General features: G+C 47.8%; 1 protein-coding gene across 2 annotated transcripts in view; it reads right to left on the reverse strand.

The window, feature by feature from the left end:
• The window catches only part of LOC126187538 (alpha-1,3-mannosyl-glycoprotein 4-beta-N-acetylglucosaminyltransferase A), an 875,060-nt gene that overhangs the window by 407,381 nt on the left and 451,014 nt on the right, over window positions 1-16,665 (reverse strand). For both annotated transcript variants that reach the window (XM_049928685.1, XM_049928684.1), the window contains exon 2: window positions 14,724-14,964. The gene's annotated coding sequence lies outside the window, so the exon portion shown is untranslated. The remainder of the gene's footprint in view (window positions 1-14,723; window positions 14,965-16,665) is intronic.

The raw sequence follows: 16,665 nt of genomic DNA on the forward strand, positions 1-16,665 counted from the left end.
CAAGTAGAGTGTTGGTCATGTGATTCTGAAATGGAAACGTGAGGGAAGAACCACAGCTGGATTCCGCGCGGGATACGGTGGCCGATGTGCAGTGACCAATTTTCGTCCAAAGTGCTGGGCGAGATGGTTGGTTGGTTGGTTTGTGGAAGGGGAAGGAAGTCTGCCGTTCCCTTTCAAAGCAACCATCCCGGAATGTCCCTGAAGCGGTTTAGACAAGCACGGAAAATATAACGATGGCCGAACGTGGGTTTGAACGTCGTCCTCGTAAATGTGCGTTCAGTGTGATAACCACAGCGCCACCACTCTCTGTGAGGGAGAGTTTATTCGTTTGTTCGGAACGGGAGGCAGACAGCGTGTGTCCCCTTTCTGCCGATCGCCCATGACAGAATCGGGACACACTCCTTACACTCTTTCTCAAACGATGTTACAGAAACCATTCGAAAAAAAAATTATTTTTTGCTTACTTATAGCTTTATATGTCAGCTTTATGACGTGCACATCACTCGTTATGGTACTTATTGTGATATTGGCGTGGAAGTAAGACACGGGGCGAAATTTGAAAAATCCAGTGAAATATAGTGGTTCCATGATTTTGCGTTTGGTGCATATTACATATGTTACTACGTAAGAAATTTAGGTAATATATTGAATTATTCTTTAGAGTTGAGTGGAGGGCTATCTGTTACCAATCGCGAGAAAGTGGATCTTGGGGGGGATTAAAGGGACCAGACTGCGACGGTCATCGGTCCCTTTTTCCAAAAAAAGTAAAACCACCCAAAGAGAATAAAAAAAAAACGAACAACAGGAAAGACGTCAGACGACACAGGACAAGAAATACTCCTACAGAGATCAGACGAAACAAAGTAAAATCACACAGAGTGTGGCAGTGGTTGGCCGACCATAGAGATAAAAAGGAAAAGCCAACCACCGAGAACACATTAAAAACTCAGCGTAAAATCGTAGGCCAATGGCCAGAATCAACACAAAAGAACAGAACAAACACTCAGAGTAAATAATAAAAAAACCCTGCCCGAATAAAACGGAAAACTAAGTCAGCCATACCAGGGTCATCACATAAGAGGGCAGGGAGCGTATCAGGCAGCGCAAATGTCTGCCTGACCGCAGCTAAAAGGGGGCAGGCCAACAAAATGTGGGCCACTGTCAAAGCCGCCCCGCAGCGACATACAGGAGGGTCCTCCCGGCGCAGTAAATAACTGTGTGTCAGGTGGGAGTGGCCAATGCGGAGCCGACAAAGGACGACAGAGTCCCTGCGGTTGGCTCGCAGGGATGACCGCCACACAGTCGTCGTCTCCTTGATGGCACGGAGTTTATTGGGCATGATCCGATTGCGCCATTCAGCGTCCCAAAGTGCAAAAACTTTTCGGCGGAGGACTGCCCGCAAATCAGTCTCTGGGAGGCCAACGTCCAGAGACTGTTTACTCGTGGCCTCTTTCGCCAGGCGGTCAACATGTTCATTGCCCGGGATACCGACATGACCGGGGGTCCACACAAAGACCACAGAGCGGCCGCAACGCGCAAGAGTATGCAGGGACTCATGGATAGCCATCACCAGAAGAGAACGAGGAAAACACTGGTCGAGAGCTCGTAAACCGCTCAGGGAATCGCTACAGATAACGAAGGACTCACCTGAGCAGGAGCGGATATACTCTAGGGCACGAAAGATGGCGACTAGCTCAGCAGTGTAAACGCTGCAGCCAGCCGCCAAGGACCGTTGTTCGGAATGGTCCCCTAGAGTTAGCGCATACCCGACACGACCAGCAACCATCGAACCGTCGGTGTAAACAATTTCAGAGCCCTGATACGTGGCCAGGATGGAATAAAAGCGGCGGCGGAAGGCCTCTGGAGGGACCGAGTCCTTCGAGCCCTGTGCCAAGTCGAGCCGAAGGCAAGGGCGAGGAACACACCACGGGGGTGTACGCAGAGGCGCCCGGAAAGGAGGTGGAACTGGGAAAAACCCAAGCCCGCAGAGAAGCTCCTTGATGCGTACGGCGATCGGACAACCCGACCGGGGCCGACGGTCTGGCAGATGGACGACTGACTGCGGGAACAGGACACGATAATTTGGATGCCCGGGCAAGCTAAAAACATGGGCAGCATAAGCGGCCAGCAAACGTTGGCGTCGGAACCGCAGTGGAGGTACACCTGCCTCCACTAGGACGCTGTCCACAGGGCTGGTGCGGAAAGCACCAGTGGCAAGGCGTATCCCGCTGTGGAGAATTGGGTCCAGCACCCGCAACGCAGATGGGGATGCTGAGCCATAAGCTAGGCACCCATAATCCAGGCGAGACTGGATTAACGCTTGGTAGAGCCGCAACAGGGTAGATCGGTCGGCGCCCCAGCGGGTGTGGCTCAAACAACGCAGGGCGTTGAGATGCCGCCAACACGCTTGTTTAAGCTGCCGGATATGAGGCAGCCAAGTCAACCGGGCATCAAAAAGGACACCCAAAAACCTGTGGGTCTCCACCACAGCAAGAAGTTCGTCGGCAAGATAAAGCCGCGGCTCAGGATGGACCGTTCGGCGCCGGCAGAAATGCATAACGCGGGTCTTGGCAGCCGAAAACTGAAAACCACGCGCTACAGCCCAAGACTGCGCCTTGCGGATTGCGCCCTGTAGCTGACGTTCAGCTGCTGCAATGCTAATAGAACTATAGTAAAGACAGAAGTCGTCAGCATACAGGGAAGCGGAGACAGAATTTCCTACTGCCGCAGCGAGACCGTTTATTGCAATTAAAAAACAGGCAGACACTGAGGACAGAGCCCTGGGGTACCCCGTTCTCCTGGACGAGGGAGGAACTATACGAGGCCGCGACTTGCACGCGGAAGGTACGATACGACAGAAAATTTCTGACAAAGATCGGCAGAGGGCCCCGAAGACCCCATCCATGAAGCGTAGAAAGGATGTGATGACGCCATGTCGTATCGTACGCCTTCCGCATGTCGAAAAAGACAGCGACCAGGTGCTGACGGCGGGCAAAGGCTGTACGGATGGCCGACTCAAGGCTCACCAGATTGTCGGTGGCGGAGCGGCCTTTACGGAACCCACCCTGAGACGGAGCCAGAAGGCCCCGAGACTCGAGCACCCAATTTAAGCGCCGGCTCACCATCCGTTCAAGCAACTTGCAAAGAACGTTGGTGAGACTAATGGGACGGTAGCTGTCCACCTCCAGAGGGTTCTTTCCAGGTTTCAAAATGGGGATGACAATACTTTCCCGCCATTGCGACGGAAACTCACCCTCGACCCAGAGACGGTTGTAAAGGTCGAGGAGGCGTCGCTTGCAGTCCACTGAAAGGTGTTTCAGCATCTGACAGTGGATGCGATCTGGCCCGGGAGCGGTATCAGGGCAAGCGGCAAGGGCACTCTGAAATTCCCACTCACTGAATGAAGCGTTGTAGGGTTCAGAAGCGTTGGTGCGAAAAGAAAGGCTCCGACGTTCCATCCGCTCTTTAATGGAGCGGAAGGCCTGGGGGTAATTCGCAGAAGCGGAAACCATAGCAAAATGCTCTGCTAAGCGGTTTGCAATGACGTCGGAGTCAGTACAAACTGCTCCATTCAGTGACAGCGCAGGGACGCTGGCAGGGGTCCGATAGCCGAAGACCCGTCGAATCTTGGCCCAGACCTGCGATGGAGTGACATGGAGTCCAATGGTGGACACATACCGCTCCCAGCACTCCTCCTTGCCTTGGCGGATAAGGAGGCGGGCCCGCGCACGCAGCCGTTTGAAGGCGATAAGGTGGTCCATGGAGGGATGTCGCTTGTGACGCTGGAGCGCCCGCCGGCGATCTTTAATCGCTTCAGCGATCTCAGGCGACCACCAAGGCACAGCCCTCCGCCGAGGGGACCCAGAAGAACGGGGAATGGCAGACTCGGCGGCACTGACGATGCCGGCGGTGACCGATGTAACCACCGCATCAATGGCATCAGTTGAGAGTGGCGCAAAAGCGGCAGTGGAGGAGAACAAGTCCCAGTCAGCCTTATTCATAGCCCATCTGCTAGGGCGCCCAGAAGAGTGACGCTGTGGTAGTGACAGAAAAATCGGAAAGTGGTCACTACCACACAGGTCGTCATGCACACTCCAGTGGACAGATGGTAAGAGGCCAGGGCTACAGATTGAAAGGTCAATGGCGGAGTAGGTGCCATGCGCCACACTGAAGTGTGTGGAGGCACCATCATTCAAAATCGAGAGATCGAGCTGCGACAATAAATGCTCAACAGTGGCGCCTCGACCTGTTGCCACTGACCCACCCCACAGAGGGTTATGGGCGTTAAAGTCGCCCAGTAATAAGAAAGGTGGCGGCAATTGGGCTATCAGCGCAGCCAGGACATGCTGCGCGACATCACCCTCTGGTGGAAGGTAATGACTGCAGACGGTAAGAGCCTGCGGCGTCCACACCCTAACAGCGACAGCCTCTAAAGCTGTTTGTAGAGGGACAGACTCGCTGTGAAGAGAGTTAAGGACATAGATGCAGACGCCACCAGACACCCTTTCATAAGCTGCTCGGTTCTTATAATAACCCCGATAGCCACGGAGGGCGGGGGTGCGCATTGCTGGAAACCAAGTTTCCTGCAGAGCAATGCAGAGGAAAGGGTGAAGGCTGATAAGTTGGCGGAGCTCAGCTAGATGGTGGAAGAAACCGCTGCAGTTCCACTGGAGGATGGTTTTGTCCATGGCTGAGAAAGGCGTGCCGGGACTGGGACGGCAGATTACGCCGCTGGGTCACCTGCTGCCTCCGATTGAGCACCCGTGCTAGTGCTATTGCTATTCACGGCGTCTGAGGGACCGGCGAGATCGAGGTCCTCAGCGGACGCCAGAATCTCCACCTCGTCCCCAGACGCAGAGCTAGAAGGTTGCGATGGGGTGGCTACCACCGCGCGTTCCTTGGGCTTAGAGCTGCTCTTCTTTGATTTCTCACGCTGCTCCTTGGGTTTAACTGGCTGGGAGGGCTTCACCGATTCAGTCTCCGGGACTGAGGAGGATCGGGAAGCCCTTCGACCTGCAGATTGTGGGCACTTACGCCACTGTCGATCGTCAGCCTTCCCGCCGGTGGAAACCTGGGAAGGGAGGGACCCAAGGGACCCCTTGCGACCGTGAGAAGCCGAAGAAGTTGGACACTTCTCCGGCTTAGAAGCGGGGACCGACGTCCCCGATGGGGGGGATGGTGTTGCTCCTGAGGTAGGTGGCACAGGAGCAACCCGGTGGGTAGAGCCCCCCACTGGCAAGGGGGCAGGAGGAGTTGTACCACTCGTCGATCCGGCCGGAAGGCGCGAAACTGATGGGGCTAGCACAGGTGTTGTAGCAGCGGCGTAGGAAGTTGTCATTCGCACTGGATGTAATCGGTCGTATTTCCGTTTGGCCTCAGTATAAGTCAGTCGGTCCAGGGTCTTATATTCCATGATTTTGCGCTCTTTCTGGAATATTCTGCAGTCTGGCGAGCAAGGTGAATGGTGCTCCCCGCAGTTGACGCAGATGGGAGGCGGGGCACATGGAGTATCGGGATGAGATGGGCGTCCGCAATCTCGACATGTGAGGCTGGAAGTGCAGCGGGAAGACATATGGCCGAACTTCCAGCACTTGAAGCACCGCATCGGGGGAGGGATATAGGGCTTGACGTCACATCGGTAGACCATCACCTTGACCTTTTCCGGTAACGTATCACCCTCGAAGGCCAAGATGAAGGCACCGGTAGCAACCTGATTGTCCCTCGGACCCCGATGAACGCGCCGGACGAAATGAACACCTCTACGTTCTAAGTTGGCGCGCAGCTCGTCATCAGACTGCAAAAGGAGGTCCCTATGGAAAATAACACCCTGGACCATATTTAAACTCTTATGTGGAGTAATAGTAACGTTAACATCCCCCAACTTGTCACAAGCAAGTAACCTGCGTGACTGGGCGGAGGATGCCGTTTGTATCAGTACTGAGCCAGAGCGCATTTTAGACAAGCCCTCCACCTCCCCAAACTTGTCCTCTAAATGCTCGACGAAGAACTGAGGCTTTGTGGAGAGGAAAGACTCCCCATCAGCTCTCGTGCAAACTAAGAATCGGGGCGAATAGCTGTTACCTCCATCCTGGGACTTACGCTCTTCCCACGGCGTGGCCAGGGAGGGGAACGTTTTCGGATCGTACTTCTGAGCATTAAATTGAGCCCGAGAACGCTTAGAGACTGCTGGCGGCTGGCCGCCAGCGAGAGATGATGTACCACGCTTCATTGCGGGTCATCCGCCCTGATGCCACCTACTCCGACCAAGGGCCCTCCCCACGGGCGCCACCCAGCCACAGCAAAGGCCACCTGGCAGGATGGCCGTTGCCGGGAGTCCTGATACCCCAGGAGGATAGGCATCTACTCCTTGGCATACGTGGGGAGTTAACGGCGCAGGCATCAGTAGAGCGATCCCTGTGTTGTCAGGGGGCTACAACCAAGAGGGTACATGGCGGCCCCACCACAACGGACTGGCTACCGTGCTGGATCTTAGGTGCAAAAATGGCCAAGGTCGTCGTCGCAGTTAAAAGAAACACTGCAGAGTGCAGTGTGGTAATCGCCCAAGAGATCGAAAACGAGCGGGACACCATTGCAACGACGAGAAAGACGGCTAAAGGTCTAATTGCACGACGGATACAGTGCACCATGTAAGGCGCCCTTCCCCAATTGGCTCGCTCTTCGGAATAATTTAGAAAGATGGAGGTCAAACCCGAGAGGGGACCATCACATAAGGCCAAAACACGTGAGACTCCTTTTAGTCGCCTCTTACGACAGGCAGGAATACCGCGGGCCTATTCTAACCCCCGAACCCGCAGGGGGGAAAGTGGATCTGACGTAGCACACTCATTTGCGATCGCGCGCACCAGTGATACAAGCCAGAGTGAAATATCCACAACGGAAATCAGATTTTGGTGAATGACAGCATTCGAAGAGGAGAGCATTTGGTCATATTGTTATTTTACATAACTTCGTCATCTGCCATGTTATTCCACTAACTACACACTTTCTCGGTGGAAGAATGTATTTTTAAGGGCCCTCAATGGATGGTGCAAAGTGGAACACTGTGGGTTTTAGAACAACATAAGACATTACAAGTTTATTTTTGTACTGAAGATATGGTTTTTCATAAGCTGCTGATCTTATTCCTCAGCTTATCACCTAATAAAACTTAATAAACAACTGTTTCAGAATTCTCTCACAATTGCATGTCGACAACATGTTAGCGAAGTTGTGGTGTCACCGCCAGACACCACACTTGCTAGGTGGTAGCCTTTAAATCGGCCGCGGTCCGTTAGTATACGTCGGACCCGCGTGTCGCCACTATCGGTGATTGCAGACAGAGCGCCGCCACACGGCAGGTCTAGAGAGACTTCCTAGCACTCGCCCCAGTTGTACAACCGACCTTGCTAGCGATGGTTCACTGACAAAATACGCTCATTGGCCGAGACGATAGTTAGCATAGCCTTCAGCTACGTCATTTGCTACGACCTAGCAAGGCGCCATTACCAGTTACTATTGATACTGTAATCATGTACCGTCAAGAGTGACGCTCATCATTAATGGATTAAGGTTAAGTATTCCACCAGCTACGTCCTTTTTCTAAAGTCTAATTTCCTTGTCCTGTTCCAGACCTCATGCCCGCCTGCGTGAGCTAAAACGCGTGCCTTTCGGTTTCCTCTAGTACCCGGTGTTGGCTCTCCTGTCAACCCACAACGGAAGTGACACCGTGTGAACTCCTGTTTTAACAAAAGAAGCAAATTTTAAATATCAACAAGAGAAATGTATAGGTTTTACACAGAATTCGCCACTCATGGCGCTTCACTGAAAGTTACAAATGGTTAATAAGCCTCGTGAAAAATATCTGCTTTTGTTGCATTTTCAGCGGAGTACTTTTAGATACTAACCAAAGCAGAGGTGACGTCTTTGTGAGTTGTCACCACGCAAGTGTGGGCGTGGAGGAGCTTAATATTTACAAAAAATGTGAGCTTAGGCACTTCGCTCCAGCTCTTGGCCTTTCCCCTGCAGCACCTGCCCGTAGCCCCCACCACTAGTGTTCTCCCCGCACATGCGCTGCCGATTGCCCACCTTATTCTGTGCGGACACTAAACCGAGACCAGGCAGATGTAATGTAGGCATACTTGCCAGAACCGTCAAGCACTGTGGAGGCTCGTTGTAGAAAATCACATGAAATCAGCAAAGGAAATCAGTCGTGAGTTTCAGAGTGCTACAAGCGTAGGGTGTGAAAAATAATGAGGTACAAGGGTCAAGCAGCTCCTCAGGTGGCATAAAGAGCAACACCAATGCACAGCAGATGACTGGAAATGAGTGATGAATGACGCTATACCTCGTGGCAATCCGAGGAAAGGGTTTGGATTTGGCAAATGCCTTGTAGAACGTTATCTGTCACGTGTAGTGCCAACAGCGTAGTACGGAGGTGGTAACATACACGTTATGGGACTATTTTTCGCGGATTGGGTGTGATCTCTCATAGCACTCGAGAAAACGCTGAATGTGGAGCGATATGATCACAATTCACAGCACTGCGTGCTATGTACGGCAGAGGTACACTTTGGTGATGATTGTATTAGCATGCATTGCACCCCGTTATAAAGCAGCACCTGTGAGAAAATGGTTCGTGGACAACATTTTTGAAATGTACTGGCCTGCCAAGGGTTCCGACCTGAACCCAATGGAACAACTGTGGAATGAGGTAAAACGTAGACGTCAATCCAGACGCCACAATGCAAAATCACTACATCTACATCGATACTCTGCAAATCACATTTAAGTGCCTGGCAGAGGGTTCATAGAACCACCTTCACTATTATTCCAATCTCGTATAGCGCGCGGAAAGAATGAACACCTGTATCTTTCCGTACGAGCTCTTATTTCCCTTATTTTATCGTGGTGATCGTTTCTCCCTATGTAGGTCGGTGTCAACAAAATATTTTCGCATTCCGAGGAGAAAGTTGGTGATTGGAATTTCGTGAGAAGATTCCGTCGCAACGAAAAACGCCTTTCTTTTAATGATTTCCAGCCCAAATCCTGCAGCATTTCTGTGACACTCTCTCCCATATTTCGCGATAATACAAAACGTGCTGCCTATCTTTGAACTTTTTCGATGTACTCCGTCAGTCCTATCTGGTAAGGATCCCACACCGCGTTGCAGTATTCTAAAAGAGGACGGACGAGCGTAGTGGAGGCAGTCTCCTTAGTAGGTCTGGTACATTTTCTAAGTGTCCTGCCTTCTCTGGTTTTAGCTCTAGATGTAAAATGGACTGCCATTCCTCCACCGACTTCCAGACCACTGAATGTGTCCCCAGTAGAGTTCAGCCGTCAAAGGCGAACGACGGGCATACCCTACATTAAAGTCCACTAATACATGACCCTATACTTTACCTCAGTGAACTTTGGTTGCACATTCTTTATAGAATCTTCCAGGGCTTCTGTTGACCCCTAGGCTGCCCCATTCACTCTATCACGAGCCACGTCTTTGAGGACCAATATGATGAGATGAGATGAGATCATGCTTAAAGGAACAGGTTGTGGAAGTGTAGAGTAGCGCACAACCCTGAACTTTTTTAGAGTTGAAGTACCTTGCTCTCACCGATAACCACGCCATTTAACTTTGGATGACGTTAGTTTAAATTGCAGCTGCCGTCTGTTTTAGAATAGTCTCTCCTTTTGTGTCCAGACACTCGTACAAATTTGAGGGCTGTACTGAAACTACTAGAAATGTGCTCTTAATTTCTTTACTAAATGATACGCGTCTCTAAAGTTGCGCTATAGGCGGAGTAGCTACACAGGTGTTTCAGGACTATCGTATGAAGCTCAGCTGTATGAGAAAGAACTGCGACCACTGACACGAATCATTAACTGAACGAGGTGATTGGCGCAGGCTAACGTGCCACCTATTGGGAGTTCAGAGCACAAGGGAATCGAGTCCATTTTTGGTTATTTTGGGCTGCTTCCGCTTTTAAGTACTATTCACGAAGCCACTTTCAGAGCATAAAAGATTCATGGCTGGATAATATAAAGAACTGCTCTAGTATTGGCAACACAGTGGAGCATGGAAGTAAGCAGACGTGTTCAGAGCCCAGTGGGAACATGTCCACTGTCACAATTTGCATGGTTTCTTTCATCTGTGTGTGAGCTCTAATTAATGCTGATTGATGAGTAATTCGTGTAAAGATACAGAAGATAAAGCGTCGGACTATCAGCATTCTAGGTCAGGTAAGCTAATAATTAGCTTAAGTTTGATAATTGAGAATTAACTATCGAGTAAATTGCCAGAGTGGAATGTTGAGTTTAAATGTGTGATAACGTTTTACGATACTTTAGCAGGCACTGTATGTTTTATCAGTCCATTTTCCTTTTAATGCGGGAGAAAACACAGCAGATGAGGAAGGTGGAGCTTTTGCAGTAGCTGACTGTCTGCAATCAAGATGGAGCACAGAGAGTAGAGGAAGAAATTGACATCCTGGGAAGTGAAAAAGGAATAGCTGAAGATGGCAGCGAAACTGTAGGAGGAAGTATACGACAAGGACGGACGGGAGCGTTCCCTCTAAAAACCTTCCTGCTAACGCCCCCTGCCGCAAGTTGCAATGCCGCAGTCAAAGGAGACAGAACATGTTTCATTACATCTGGACACGTAGTCATTATACTCGCCAAAATGTGTACCTACGGGGACTTTTTCAGTCAGATCTGATTACGACGTCTCGGAAGAGTTGGTTCTGGAAAATCTAAAGCGATTATCTTCAAATATTTCTTACGGATTGGTATCTCTAAGGATGTGTAACCTCAATACACGAAATAATCTTATGTTAAGTCCTCAACAGGAAAACTTAAGTTTCATTGGCTCTTGTGAAGTTAAAAAAATGGTTCAAATGGCTCTGAGCACTATGGGACTCAACTACTGAGGTCATTAGTCCCCTAGAACATAGAACTACTTAAACCTAACTAATCTAAGGACATCACACACATCCATGCCCGAGGCAGGAGTCGAACCTGCGACCGTAGTGGTCTCGCGGTTCCAGACTGCAGCGCCTAGAACCGCACGGCCACTTCGGCCGGCTTGTGAAGTTAAGTCAAGACATTAGCGTGAAGCCTCTATCACTGACCACGCATTCTTGGTATCAGGACATTCTTGCTTACCTAATTATAGTTATTTTGGTTTTATGCAGGAAGCCACACACTAAATGATTGGGTGGATGTTAGACAAGCAAAGCAAACGTTCCCAAGATTTTGAGGTCATTATGAAATTCTCAGGCTTACTGTCCTTCAGAAACGGGGGAATGAGGGAAATAGTCTACCTCGACTGAGATATACGACGAAGGGGAATGACCTGATGACTATTGCAACGGTAACTATACCAACTGAGAAAAGTGAGACAATGTGAAGAGAAAGAGGTAGCGAAATTCCCTCTAAATTATTGCCGAGATCGCTGAATAGAATATGGCAAGCTGATAGATGGATTCGGGAGGAACAGTTCGGATTTAGAAGAGGAAAAAGATCAAGAAATGCTAGTGGCCTGTTAATCATAGGGAGACAGCTTTATTGAGAAAAGTAGAAAAAATTATGCTGTTTTTATTGATTTGGAAAAGCTTTTGACAAAGTGCAATGTGACAAGCTGATGGATATTTTTAACAGGAAAGGAGTAGATTAGAAGGTGAGACGATTCGTACAGAGCCTATATTTACAACAAATTATGAGTAAGAATTGGAAGTGAAATGCCTGAAGGAAGCAGCATTGGAAGGGAGCGTTAGACAAGGTTGCTGCCTCTCCCCTTTATTATTCAATTTATGCCTGGAAAAGATTATTGCGAAAGGCATAAATGCAAAAAAGTGTATTGGTGGAAAGTATAGAGTGTATATATGGTATTAGTAGAAGAAACTGAACGAACTGCAAATAAAATGCAAAAAGATCTGAATGACGCTTGTATGGAATACGGGATGAGAATCAATACAGCAAAAACAGTACGGTTATCAGCAAAGGAAGGAGAAAGGCACATATTAAGATGGCACAAGTTATTAGTAACCTAGTACGAGCACTCAAATAATTTGGAAGTACGATTACTGAAGACTTGACATGCCGTCAAGAGGCGAAAACTCGCTTTGCTATGGCGAAGGGGGCATTCAATTGAAAGATGTGGCAAACTAGAAGATCTGAGGGAAAGACTTAGCAAGGGTTTTGTCTTGAGTGTGACACGGATGAGATGAGGAGGAGAATGGAGAGGATAAGCTGGATGGTAAGAGTAAGTAACGAAAGAGCATTGGAAAGGGTTCGTAAGAGAAGACTGCTGCAGTTCATAAGAGAAAAGAACTGGATGGGAGTGCCTGCTTAACAGACACTTTGGAAGGTCTATTGCGTGGCAAGAGATTCAAGATGATAGACGACAAAGGGAAACGGAAATTACGTCGACCTGAAGATGACAAGTGAGCACCACGTGAAAAACTGGTCGTCAATTTCTGGCCAACCACTGCCTCCCTTCCTTCCTTCCAGCAGCGAATACTAAAATGTCCTAAGACGTTTTATAAGGAACAAATTGTACGTATAAATGCCTGAAGATGAGCAGAACATGCTCGAAACGCGATGCAGTATGTTAAACGTAAATAACTAGCAAATACAAGTAATTATTCACCCACTTTTTCCAATCTTATGTAAATAATCCTTGTCAATATTTTGCAACCATGACAATTTTATGGTTCGGTAATATTCACTCCTGTCAGCACTTGCCCTCTCTAAGTACGCAATTATTACATACTTTTGTGAAGTCTGAAGCTATTTCGCCTTATCTTGCACACCAGGATGACAAGCTTTTTTAAAACATAGGCACTACGATCCTGACCGAGGGTGACGAACGATGGAAGCATCCCTACCGCCGCAAGACATTCCTGCCTACGTAGCGCGGTCAACGAAAGTGAGAGCGAGAGGAAGTCAAGAACAGGAAGTCTTCGTGTCGGTTGACGCGGCGGAAGACGCAGTCGCCACAACATCCAAGGGGGGAGGGGAGGCACAGTGGCAACGTAGTTTAAGTACGTTCACGGGAGCAGCAGTTTTTCAAGAGGATGAAAGGAACAACAGTGTTCAGAGTGTTTATAGAACAATCTGTTCTAAAGTCTGGGCAACAGGGATAACGGGTTAAGTAATAGATGCGCAGTACGGCAGGCCCCTGTTCTCTTTAATCTAGCACATACATACAAATAGCGCCAGATCTAACAAGGGGAGCTGCGGTTAACACATGCGCTCGTTTCGCACATATGTCTTCAACGGAAGTAAGAAAACCCTCCGGGCAACTCCTCTGAGATAGTGTCAAATTATCTGCATACAACCCGAAATTAAACACGATACTTATTGTATGCAAAAAGGCTAACAGAACTGGGAAAGTACATTAGAAATACGTAGAATAATTTATGTACCTGAGAAGTTAACACGAGATAGCCATAAGGAAAAGGAACACAGTGCAATACAACAAGCTTTCAGTTTTCATTAACAGAGGAAAATTGTTTATAAAGTCACGTAGCCTTGAGAACGAATTTTTTCAGCACTTTACTGTGGGTTACTATGTTCTGTGTAAAACTAAAGAAATTCCAGTTATTTAAATTTGTTATCAAAATTAAAAACAAATTATGGACAAAAACTGAAGTGAAAACCTGTGGAGTATTTGGATCAGTAGCAACGAAAATTTTAGAAGAGGCGCCGAAAGGAAGCGACATTAGGCGTCTATAAAATGCGATATGATGGACAACCACTGCAAACTAGACAGCTTGCTGATCACAAAATGTAAGCAATAACCGGTATACACTGTGCACTAACCACTTACTACGTCCGCTCACATCTTTACTCCCTTTTATTGTAAAGTCTATGGAGAGAAAAAAGGGAGAAAACAAATCGTGGCTGGTTAAGGACTAAGAACAGGCGCTCTATACAGACGGCTGTGGTCGGTACATATTGTGAAAAGCAGCACCATTATGATTCATCTATTGTTAGACAATCTAGGAACTTTTAGAACCACTCTTTGTCCCAGCAGTCCACTGTACGAAACGAGCAGTGGAAACTTTAGAAATTGCAGCTTCCAAGGAAGGTGTGCAATAGATTAACAACTTCATCCACTCCAATGTAGCTATCCACCTCTAGAAGAAGCCATCTCTTTAAGTGTCTGTATAATCTAGCCCTGATTTATTCCTTGAAGCTGCAACATTTTTGTTTTGGATTCCAAGTAATTTCCCAATGATTGCAATAACTATCATAGGTCGTTATCGTACGCTGAAATAAATCCCCATTCTCTTTATCTTTTCAAGACATTCACTGCTTGTTTCTCTGCCCTCTTCGTTACTTGTATTTTACCAATTTCACGCGCTATTCCATCGTTCTCGTTCGTCAGACAGTCCAAACCGACCTGTCTACTTGCATGATTACATCTTTTATTCTGTCGTTCACAAACAACTGTAAACTGTGATTATTTGTAATATAGCTACTACTTACGCTACTCTTTGTAAGTATACAACATATAAGGCCACGTAAATGTATCACGATGACCTGACAAAACAATGTCTGCTTAGAGTTAAGGGAGAAGGCCGCTTTATCTTAATTGCCTGAATAAATCCATAAAGTCACTTTCACGATAATCGATGCAATATAACGACCATGGTGGTGAGTGTGTACAAGGTAGGCTAGTTCCGCCTGGCAAACAAGGGCATCTTAGAGGTTCACGCTGGTCTTACCTGTGCTGAGGTCTCGAACGTAAGGTTCGCCCGGCAACTCCAGTCCGCGTATCACCACTGCACAAGACACAACCATGTGTTAGGCCCACACATGCGCAACTGCCGGAGGCAGCGCCCTGCAGGTCACGTGACCTCCCCCACCAGGAGCGCCCGGCGCGCGCATGCGCCGTGTCTGGCCCGAGTTGCCGTTGGCGTTCGCGCAGCAGCTAGGCTAGCAGTGCTCCGCGGCGCCACGGACGTTCTGAAAACACATAAGGCATAAAATGAAGTGAAAAGGTTATACATACGAATATTGTACAATATTTAGAATTTTCATTAAATCACTCCAGATTAAAGCTAGATTCTTTGTTACTATCAGGCGCTCATGTCCTGAACGCATCCTTACAAGATAAAGCAAATTTGTTAACCCCACAAAGTGAGACTAATCTTTACAAGCTGATTCAGCTGCCCCTACCTGTGTCGGTTTATGCAGCCGGTAATGTACCCGGACTTCATAAGACACGCGCAAGATTTTCATATTCGCTCGTTTGCTATGTGCAAACTATTAGTGTTACAAAAAAATGAACAGGGCATTTTTATGGGAAATTTAATGTGGTTAAAATTTGTACTGGGATACGTTTTCACTGGAGGCCACGGTTTTCGAATTATTCAAGAAAAATGTAGAAAATTGACCTTCAAACAGTCCTCCACTCCCACAATCATCCCTCAGCAGTCAGTGTTTCTACTATGTTGTTTGTGGCACTGCCTCCTACAAGTGTACAAAAATTTCCAACTGCACGAACTATTCCCGATATTCGACCTTTTTGGTCTCTATTGATTGGGCTATTACGTCATCGTCACAGTCGGTTAGTTCGTTAACATTATTAATACAAATGTGCCTGTGAGGCTAATGAAAGGAAAAAGACTCCGGTAAACGTTGCGCTAAAATTAATTACGATGACAATTCGATCCATACTTAACCCTTACAAGCACAGTAATTTCGTAGTTAAAAGATCTCATGAATACAACGATATAATTGTTTATTTGGTAATTTCCAAGAATGATTGCCTATCGAAGTCGCGGTGTCCAAACGATACATATCGAACGCCCGATCGTAAATCGATCATGCGACTCTGGTGGCGGGCGTTATGAGTATGTTTACGGTGGTCACTACAGCAACGACAAAAGAAGAACGTTACAAAAGTACTTGTAATTACAAAGGAGACGACTTACCTTACTCGTCGTTGGTGTTGTCATGTGAAAGCCCATTACGCTGGTCTGGATGGATAATTTGGAAGGGTCGAACGTTGTATTATTCCTGATACTCTTTCGTTTTCCACACTGTCCGCAATGAAACTGTAACGGTATTTCAGCATCGAAACTGTTCTTACGAAGTTTTACACACTTCACACCACCACGGTGTACCCAGTCTCTCATTTCCTCGTCCAATAGTACTCCATATTTGCGGCAAAAAGTCGAACAGTTTTCTACTGTGTACAAGAATGGAATTAGATTTTTCCACGTGAGAGAATCCGCCAAAGAAACGTCAAGAACACCAGACATCCCACTCACTATAGACATAAATCGTCTGAGATTCCCTAGCAACTCACATATATTTCGCGGAGGTATGTAATGTACAGCAACTAAGGGAACGACGGAAAACAGATAAAAATAACAATGACAGATAATTGATCATAACGACCGCCACCAGAGTCGCATGGTCGATTTGCGATTGCACGTTCGTATGTATCGTTTATGCCCCGCGACTACGATAGCCAATCATCCTTGGAAATTAACGTTTATTTTAGGCTATTAAAATTCACAATACTGTTAGATAAAATTTATACAAACGTGAATTTTACAGTTTGTTTACAGTGGTAGGAGGGAGTGCCACGAATAACGTACCAGAAATCCTGACTAATGAGGGATGACTGTGGGGGGGGGGGGGGGTCTGTTCGCCAGA

This window comes from Schistocerca cancellata, chromosome 5, assembly GCF_023864275.1.
Source record: "Schistocerca cancellata isolate TAMUIC-IGC-003103 chromosome 5, iqSchCanc2.1, whole genome shotgun sequence".
NCBI lineage: Eukaryota > Metazoa > Arthropoda > Insecta > Orthoptera > Acrididae > Schistocerca > Schistocerca cancellata.